We start from the raw sequence: 10769 nt of genomic DNA on the forward strand, positions 1-10769 counted from the left end.
ATTTGTTTGGGTAAAATAGCTCTGACCACAACTAAGAATGATGATGAGGTAAGTAGTGTTGCTAAAGTCATGTTGAGGAAGGGACTTCACAAGATATAGGGGCTACATAGTAGGCACTAATCATAAATCAGTGCAGATATCTAAAACTCGATGTACTATCTGAATGCATAAAAGCTTAAATCCAGTGACTTAATTGTTTTGAACAGCTTGTGAGCGAAATCATACCTGTTCCTCTTGTCTGAAAACAATGGAGTCATTCAGCAGTGAGGAAATTATTACATCATTTGATGTCATTTGATCATGACTATGACTATGTGGGTATGAAAAAAGTTGTAGTTGTTTGCTTGTAATGGTTACTTTTTTTATGACTGCTCAAATAAGGATTTTGAACCTTGTTGCTTGACTATTTCTGGATTTGTTGTTCAGTGTACATGTGATCTGATAAAGAAACAGACTTTTCTGCTGTTGCTTTTGTGTTTTCAACATCAGTTGAAATGAGGTCACAACTTGGAATGGTAAGGAGAGGAAACATCAGAAATGCAGGTGTTCTAACCCCAGAATTAATTAATGTAAGCAGTCTATAGAGATGGCCCAATGTGTGTGTTTGGAAAACAAAAAACTTTGTATGAGTGTAAATGCAGTTTTGAATCAAATTGTGTATCTTCAGTTTCTAGACTTTTGAGAAATTATGTAATCTTTTAATCTTAAAATAGTGCAAACTGTTAACAAATCTAGTAGATAGTGTTCAAAGACTGTTAAAACCCACTTGAAATAACATGACAATCTCATTTTTACAGTAATACTAGGTTGTTAATTAGCTGAGCTACCCAAATACAGAGATTATAGTTAAAATGGCTCTGAGTAGGAGGTGATAATGATGCGCTGCCTGTTTTACAACACATTATATGCAGTGCACATTAATTCCAGTTTTTAAAAGAAAATTTTCCATAGTATTAAATAGCTTTCATTTTAAGGAGTAAAATCTCTCTCAGTAAAGCTAACCTTGTTAAGTATGTCTATAATAGGTATTACTATATCTGGCAGTGAGAAGAATCACAGATATGTGCTTAAAAAGAGGAGATGCGCTATTATTAACACAAAAAAAAATCAATGGTAAGAAGCATTACCTCAAGTTTAACCAAGTGCCAAAGTTGGTAAATTCTGTTTTGATAAAAATAGCTTAATTCATTTCCTAATCTTATGCTTCCAATGTAGTCATTAGCTTCACGTGGATGTTTGGTTTGTGTACATACTGGAAATAACTGGAGAATAGCCATTTCTCACATGACTGTCCGATAGCGAACCCTATGGTGCCCACCTTAATTAGTTTAAAGCTTTCCTGAGCATGCTTACATGAAATGCATCTGTAGCTCTATCATTCTGTAATGAAAAAAAGTGCTTGTCATGTAAGGAATGACCATTCCATTTATGCTATTTTTGTAAAAACAAAGTTAATGCGTAAATGTATTTTCTTTACTCAAGAGCTGTGCGGGCTTTTCTTGCTGTTTTGTTTTTTTCTTTCCTTGAGGAACCCACTATGTGTGTTTTTAAAGAGCTTGTAGGAAAGGGACAGAAACCCCCAGAGAGAGTCTTTGCCATCCATCCATCTTTTTATTCTGTTTTCTTTGAGAGCGTAGTTATCTAATGAGATCCAGTAGATAGGACTTGTAAGATCACAAGTCAAATTTGTCGAGAAATACAAGACAGAATCCTGAATCTGTTTTCTTTCATGTGGCCTCAACACTGGTCTTCATTGTGCTAAGTAGAAGGACTTCTTTTTAGGCTTGGCTTGGAGTTGTTGTTTTGGTAGCTTAGGAGTTTGTTTGAGGACCTCTGGTACTTCTGGGAACTCAGGTCTTAAGTTTTATGACGGAGAACTGATTGGGATGCTTACTTGCTTTTGAAGATTTCAAATTTGTTGTCTTAGATGGGCAGTAAAGGCAATATCTTAATCTAGGGAGATATCAAATAATTTTGTGTGAATAACTGAAAGTAAGGCTTTATTGCTGTCATGGTGAATATTCTGTGGAATACTCTGTATTAGGATAGTGGGAGGAGATGTCAGTGGTGTTATATCCATCTCTTTTAAGGGCTAAGTAATACTAAAACAATAAAGGATGTTAAATTTTCTCTTTTCTAGGTATTTTCTGGCACTTGGGAACTGCCAAATGATGCAACTTCTTTGCCTTTTGCCAGACTAAGATGATTAAGAGCACAGTTTTTTAGGTGTTTATTACACTTAGAATTTTTTCTATCTTAAACAAAGCAAGTTTACTACTGAGAAATAAGCAGCATATTAGCACAATCACTGCTTCATTCTCTGGGTAAAACTGCCAAGAGGGAGGACCTTGAGAGGAAGTGAGTCTGCTTTAGCTGCCATTTGGGTGTCTCAGTCAATGTTAAATTTTCTTTCTTGGTTAAGGTAATCGGAATTTATTTTAATTTTGAAAAAATGTCAGTATGCCTTTGATTTTCTGCAGGAAAAGACTTTAAAGAAGCTAGGAAATCATTTCTAATGCTATAGCTTCAGATGTTCCTACTTACTGACCCTTTCAGTGGTCACTAGAAGTATGGCAGGCAGTTTGCAGAATGAGGTCCTTAATTAAATACAGAGCTGTCTATGCTCAAGAGCAAGGTCTAATGCTTTATTGTCAAACTTATATTTGTATTGGGCATGATGCAGTTACTTTAAGTTGCTTTGACTACAAGTCCTTTTCAACTGGCAAAGTTTTCTGTAAGAAAGACATAACACAGTAAAGTTGATTTGTATGCCATTAAGTATCTGTACAGTATAGAACTGAATTAAAATATGTATGTTATGTAATAAGGGGCATACCAATGTCTAGGTATTGCTATAGAGCTATGAGACAGTAGTGATATCAGTGATATCATATTTTCATATTTCCTTTTGTTGACATAATCTACACACTCTCTTAAAGAATAGCTCTAAAGCAACAATAATTTTTGTAATTGATAGACATGTCTGAAATTCATTATGTAGTAAATGTATATTCCCAAGGATGACTAATGTACTTAGAGGACTGGACATAATGAATGCTTTGCATTTTATGGTTTTCATCCAGAGAGAGGGGTAACATCCTTCACAGAATCTTCTGAGTACCTTAATGTATCAGCTAGAGAATCCAGCAGTTCCAATCCTAGTGTCTTTAACATTGTGTTCTCCAGGATAGTAGTTTGTATGTGCTTAAAGAATGTCGTTCTTCAGGACATTATCAGAAGACTGGTTGGAATGTAAATTATGAGCAGCAATATATATATATATGCTGACCTTAGCTTTGCTAATGTGATGGACCACCTTTCTTTCAAGTAACACCTGAGAACTGTGTGTATTTTTCTGATATGGAAATGGGGGCAGGGGAGGGGGGTTAAAAAAAAACAACACCTATTGGAATAGAGGAAAAAGAATTTATCGTGTGCCCCTGATTTATATAAGCTGGTGTACTACTCGCACCTTGAAGGGATACAAGCAGATAACATGAACAGACCCTTCTAGTGTTTGAACCTCAGATTTTATGGATCTTCTGTTTTTTCTCCATTCAAAATGCTTAAGAGGCTTTGAATTAATCTTCTCAAAGATTTACATAAGTCATTTTTAAATTATGTAAGATTTCTTTGTTTTGTTTTCGTAAGTTAGTGAGTTTGATTTGTTTTAAGAAACTGTTTGCAGTCATAATTAAGAGAGATATTAAGCTTAGTGTTAATTAAACAAATTGATGTGACTATCTGATTGAGTCCTGAGAGGGTTAGATTTCTTCCAGCTGTGAGAGAGATCACATTAGAAGATGGATAATTTGTATGTTAACTGCATGAGTTAAAGGAATTTGCAAGAAAAATATCAGTATGTTTACTTCTAAACTATAATAACAAAATGTTTTATGGTCTTGGGTGGCTTTAATACACTGCTAGTGTGATGAAGAAACTGTAAGTCCAGTAGGGAGAGGGTAGGATCTTCCTCTTCTGTGGAAAACAGCAATTTTTCTCTGTGGAAGAGTGAAGAAGGACTGACTATTAACTTGCATTTAGTAAAATCCTATAAAATTACTTACTCCCTCGACAGCTTTTTCTTTAGTATGCTTTGGAGAAAAAGAACAAAGAAGGATATATAAGTAATAACTTCTGAGACATGTAAGAATGATTCATCAGTTGTTCTCAAGTGATGCTCACAATGAAGTTTCTAAATAAATTTCTTCATTTGCAGACTAATTTTCCCATTTTCTGTTGCCATTTTAAGCACAATTTAATCCAAGACCAAGTCTGAAGTTGACCTTGCTTTGGGGGAGTGTAAGGGTTGCTTCAGATGACCTCTGAAGTTTTGTTGCAACCTAAATTATTTTATGATTATAGTTTGAAGTCCATGTTTGGACCCAGAATACTAAGACACCTCTGGCACTGCGTTCTAAAAATAGCTGTAATATCCTGATATTTACAGAGGACTCCTTTATTACATGAGGCATTGATCCTGAGACCTCTTTTAAGGAATTTTCTGGGTTTTTTAACAGTCTTGATTATTTCCTTTTAACAGATAATAATATGAAACAATTCGGCTGCTCTATTTATTTTACAGAAAGTGTGGGATTTGCATACTCTCCATAATTTCAGAAAATTAGGAACAAGAAAGGTTGAGTTTATGGTTGTTTTTTTTGTTACCCCTCAAACAGCTGCAATGTATGTCTATAACAAACTCCCTGTGAATGGGAAACTGAAATGTTTTTAGTGGGTTTGGGCTTATATCACTTTGTACCAATGTATTGGACAGACATCACTGAATTGGCATCCTCTTTTTCCTGAGTGTTAGACCCAGAATCATGATACTGCCCTTAAGATAGCCAGTGCTGCAAGATTGTGTGGATATACGTGGAATTTGACTAAGGCTATGCACAAGCATTTATCTGTTAAATTGCATCATCGTGTTACTGAAAGTTTCTTCTGTCTTGGATCTGAAAATTGTGCTCTAAAATTTCCAAAGTAGCTCTCTACCTTTTATAAGGAAACCTTTTGGTCTGGTTTTTTTTGGTTCTCTCCTGTGATGATTGATGTATTCTCTAAAATGGAATGAGTGCTAATGGTACCTGTCCCAATGGCACCTGTTCTGATTGCAAGCTTCCTAGCATGCTGCTCATTTCTAGTATGAAGAGTCCCTATATCTGAGAAGACAAGTTCAAAAAGTATGACAATTGGTATAATAACTTAAATGCAAATGGTATTTTTGCTGTGGCTTATTTTTGTTTGGTTGGTTTTGTTGTGGGTTTTTTTTACCTGACTATTCTCTTTGTAGTAAACGTAGTTTGTTCCCTGGAAAAGCAGACTACTTCCAGGAATTTGCCATATGGAAGGCTGTTTCTGGAGCAACAGCCTCTGTTGTTCCTGAACAACAGTTGTACACTGCAGCTTCTTAAATTGCACCACATCTGCATAAGCTTGCCTGCCCTAGCATTTGGGGGTTTTTGTGGGAAGGTGGTATAGGTAGGAGTAGATATAGACCTCCAGGAAGCCTCTTGAGAGTTTATTGTACTCTGTTGGTAGAATCCTCTAGTGTAACAGCAGAGATGGCAAATCTGTCATTCAGGCAAGGCCTCAGTTGGAATAACTTAGCAGACATGCTGGTTTTTGTTTAAATATTACTTCTATTTGCAAAAACTGAGTTTTGAATTACAGTACATCTTAGTTTTTCTGCTACTTCTGCTACTTACAGTTTTAAATTATTTGGTTTATTCTGTTTCTCCAATTGAGATATTTGGGAAGAAAACCTACAAAAGAAACACAGGTTTTTGTGTTACAGGAAGGTGTTTTTGAAGTGTCATGAAGTCACTTGGAAATTTCTAGAAGTACAATTTTGAAAATTTAGAATTAAAGGGAAAAAAATCCTTCCTTCCCATAACAAAGAGTATGTTCATTTGTTTAAAAAAAAAAAAAAAGAAAATGCTTTCTCTGGTAATTGGTACCTTGTTGCATTAGCCAGTGCTGTTAAGTGTGAGTCAGACAGGTAAATAAATTTGAAAGACTTGAACAAGTCATAAAGGTCTTAAGCTTGCTATAGAATGTATTATACTCTAATGTTTTATAAAAGCAGTAACAATCGACTCTATGTTTATTGCCATATGGGGTTAATAAGGCCAATACCGATGCTGCATATACTGAAGGCATATATATGCCTGTATCAAATATTTTACAATGTATATCCTTGAATTTATGGAATTTATAAAATTAATGTTACAACAATAGATCTGTTTGAAGAAGAACCGAAGAAGAATCGAAGTACTACAATGAAAATATCCAGTATTTCAGTTAATTCAAAATAAATGGGGAAATTAAATTTAAATATTTTTAAAGAGTCCTTGAATGGTTTGTTGATTAGAAACTAATGTAACTCCTTGTCTAAGATAAAACACCAAACAGGCAGCAGCTGCTGGTAATTGGTACAAGTAATTGTAGAGCCAATAAGTTGAAGAAGTGCTTATTAAAAGAAACTGCCTTCCTATCTGCTCATAAGTTCAATTGAGTAATGCACTCTACATGTGGTCTGACAGTAGGTAAATTATACACCTGATTTAAAAACACTCCATCCATAAGAGCTCCTATTTTGCTCATCCATAAATTTTTTACTTTCTTTATTACTAACTACTTGCAGCAGCATATGGCATAATATCTATCAAATTAGGCTTTGAGGACATCTTAGACTGGCACCCTGCTGACTTGAAACATGTGCTTAATGCATATTGCAGTGTTTTTAACCCATTAAGTGCCCCTAGGATAGGCTTCGTACTCTTGAGGCAAGAATGCCCATGTGGCCTCACAGATACAGATTGTACACCCTGCTGATCTGCTGGCATTCCGCTGAAAGTGATGAATCTGCCTTGAAATGGCTGTTGCACAGACATAATTTAAAGCTCATTCTAAGGAAACTTTGAGGCTACGACATCTTAGTTTTGAACTGATAAGAAAATAGATCTGAGAAGAAAAGTCATAATTCAAGCTTAAGAATAAATGTTTTAAAATAATTTAAAATTGAAATTAAGCCGTGCTACACTTTCAGCATGTTAGTTTGTATGCAGATTGTTCTGAACAAAAATCCATTAATTTGGTGAAATCATCTTCCAGTAAGTGTTACTTGAGGTGATGCTGTGCACTCATCACAAAGGTTGAGTTTCTGTTCATATAAATAATCACCTCTTTTGGCCTGATCCTAACCGCCCCCAAAAATATTTCCTCCCAGCTTCAAATTTTTGTCTTCAATTTAAAGCAAAACATTCATGTTATCTTTTCCTTTAAAGAAGCTGTAAGAAGTCCAGTTGTCTACAGGTCTGAAAATGTTTTGGTGTACCTGTGACAAGTGATGTACCATGGGTAAAACCTGAGGAAAAAGTACTGTAGACATCCACTAAAATTGTAATTAAATACTGGGGGAGAGGAGGAATAAAAGCATCTGGTTCCACAGTCTTAGAAAAGTCATTTGGATGGTTTTATTGTTGGCTTTGTGAAAGATTTTTAAGCGCTTTTGGAAACAGTTTAAATTCTGAATACCACTTTACCTTGCTTCTTGACAGTGATTTTTAATGGAAGATTTTCATTGGAACTGATTAAGAGGCTAGTGGTTTTATTTTTAAAATGAATTAAACTTACACTTTCAATTACTGCTTTAGCTCCAAGGCTAACTTGGTAATGTGATTTATTCTAGTTCGGTATATTTGTAGTGGTTTTCTTGAGTATATTTGGACAGGATTTGTGCTGCAAAGTTCTGCTGCTGAGGCTGGATTACAGTCTGATAAAATGACAATGACACTGCTGATGGACACACTGTACTGCATAAGCTGAAGTCATGAAAACAGGGTCCTATGCCCATGTAGCTGATGGCGTTCTAGGAAGCAACTGAATCCAAGAGCTACTTGTGTTGTGGATGTGTCTCTGCTAGAGGGCTTTACAGGGCTGCTTGCCTGGTCTTGCTGCTCTGGCCAGGCAGCTATTCCAGGATGTGTGTGAGAATGTGCTGGGACCAAAAAACAGTTTTGCTCAGTGTCTTGTTTCAAACAATAAGTTGCTCCCTAACAAAGTGTAAGATCAGGGCAAAAATGTATGAAGCATCATTGGAGTTCCTGCTTTTAATTTATATTTTTTTTCAGCTCACCTGAGTCAATTTTAGGTTTATGTCTACTTAGTAACCCTCATGTGGTTACATTTCCATTTCCTCCGTCTTCACTTGAGCCCATAAACTTCAAAGCGCCCTAATGCTCTTCGTTAACAGGTTCCACGAGTCTGTTACCCATAATATAAGGAGCTGCCTCCTTTTGCTTTGAACCTGGCTCCTGTTGGCATCATTTGATGCCCTAAGCGGCAGACAAATACTCAGATTACATCCTGTCATATTCCAGCAGTTTGCATGTATGGCCCATTGCTGGGACCCTCCAGCCTCTGGAAGTGCGGTCTTCTCAGGTTGCTGATGTTTTACTGTTACTTGGAGCTGTTGTGTGACATTGGTAGTAGTTGAAAGCTAGTGAATATCAGGAAAGCTGCTTTGTTTACTCTTAGTTTTTGACTTCAGGCAGGAGGAAATATGCTACCTGGTACTTGGGTTATGACTGAATCTCAGCATTCTTGATTGCAGAGGAAAAAGTGAATGCTAAAGGATCAAAATAAACTATCGTTATTATATTTAAAATAGAACCACTATACTCTTTACTACCATGGAAGCAACAAAGCAAGCCAGCTTAGCTTTTAAAAAAGATCTCATACTTTTGAGGCTTCAAAGCTTGTTGCTAGCAGGTTGGAAAACAGCTTTTGAACCAAAAGCAATAACAAGATCATCTTTTCAACAAATCTAATAAATATTATAGCTATAAAAGGTGTTTTTAAGTGTTAAAAAAGATGTTGAATGTGGACTAATACCTGTACATTCAAACTTGAAAACCAGCTGGGTGTTGGTTTGGGGATTTCTGTGTGCATTTTTTTATTGATTAGTTGGGTGTTTTGTTGTTTTTTTTAACTGAGAGAAAGGATGGCTCATGTTTCCTGATTAGACTTAACTGAATGTATTCTCCAGTTGCCTATCTGTTGTTCATCATAGCCCTCATCTACAAATCCCGTCAGTGGGAACCTGTAGGTGAAATTTAAGGCAGTGTATTGCAGGAAGTAGGAATGGTGATGGAAATAAAGCAGCTCAAGGAAGAAGTTAGAAACCAGACAGGAAAAAAGCAAGAAGAAACTTTTTTCTGTGTACTTTGCTGATGTGAATTTGTATCTAATATATATCTGTGGAGACTAAAGATGACTTAGAGAATGAAAATGATCCTTAGGGGCAAAATATACTAAGCCGTTAAAACAATTTTTGTTAAAATGCTAATATCTCCTTTACTTTGTGTTTACATGCAACCCCAATGTGAAGGAAGGATTCCTTTTGGCCGTTTCATTAAGCAAAATCATAATTAAATATAAAGCCCTTTTTATTAAGTTCATTAATACCCACTGTCCCTTTGACTCAGTATCTTATTTCTGACAGTGACTAGCAGCGGAGGCCCAAGACAGAATGTTAACAAAGAACTCGCACCATGATAGTTCTCCAGACTACTTTCTCAGCTTCCAGCAGTTTGCAGTATCACGTTCGGAGGCAGTAGTAGGGTTTTTCTATAATGTTCAGCAGACTTCTATGCTGCTGTATTACATATTTTGTAAAATTGATCTTAAATGTTGTAGCTTTTTAACCTCCCTCATAGCTAGACTCCACTCTGGATTCTTAGTCTTTGTTGCCTTCTCTGTATCTTTACTGTTTCTATTATTACATATTTTGGAAGGGAAAGGTAAGAACTGCATTCAGTATTCAAGGTATAGAAACACCATGTCATTTCCTAATCTGTTCTCTCTTTCCTAAATATTCACAGTGTTTAGATGACTTGTTTGCAAGTGACCATTGAGCTGGTGTTTTCATAAAAAATCTATACTCTTGCCAAATGGCAATAGCCATCTTGGAACCTCTGTATGCATAGGTAAAATAAGTATGTGTTCTTCACAAGTATATCTTAACTTTTATCCACATTGAATTTCATCTGCCATTTTATTGCTCATTGGCTGTAACATTCTTGCATGACTCTCTCATTAGGGGGTTTTTCCCACTAACTCTAGTAGTCTAGTTTCTTTGAATACTACAAATAGTGTGGACCTTATCACAGATCTTCATAAGCTGCTGCTTCTGACTTAATACCACTATGAAAATTGCCTGCTCATGACCCTCTGTTTCCTTTGGGGTTTAAATTATATTTATTATCCAGGTGAGAACTTTCTCTCTTTTCTCATTGCAACTTAGTTTCTTTAATAGTTGCTTTTTTTTTTTTTTTTTTTACAATGGATTTTGCCAACAGCCTTTTTGGATTTCAAGATTTTATCACTTAGGTCTGACTTGTAGATATAACTATTGAGTTATTTTAAAAACACAAACGTAAATTTCTGAAGTATTGCTTCTTTTTACAAAAAGCATGTTGTTTTTTCTGAATAGGTCTCGTTTATTTATGTGCCCATCATTCTGTTCTTTAAACTCAATCTTAAATGAGGACTTCCCTCTGGGCACAGTCATTTTGTCTTTGCTGTGGAAAACAAGAGTGAAATATATAATAAAGCACCATCTCTCCATGAGGGAATAGCACAAGATCAGAGTCTTTCTGACTAATAAGTGGTTCAAAGTCCTAAAGATGGCCCAAGAAAATAGCTTTCTCTCTCTCTCTCTCTCTCTCTCTCTCTCTCTCTCTCTTTCTTTCTTTCTCCAG

At 35.8% G+C, this 10769-nt stretch overlaps 1 protein-coding gene across 1 annotated transcript in view; it reads left to right on the forward strand.

Annotated features, from left to right (window-relative positions):
- The window catches only part of LOC308072755 (uncharacterized protein), a 107451-nt gene that overhangs the window by 57873 nt on the left and 38809 nt on the right, over positions 1 to 10769 (forward strand). The window lies entirely within an intron of this gene.

The sequence above is a fragment of the Falco punctatus genome (assembly GCF_963210335.1).
Source record: "Falco punctatus genome assembly, chromosome: 13".
NCBI classification, from domain to species: Eukaryota; Metazoa; Chordata; class Aves; order Falconiformes; family Falconidae; genus Falco; species Falco punctatus.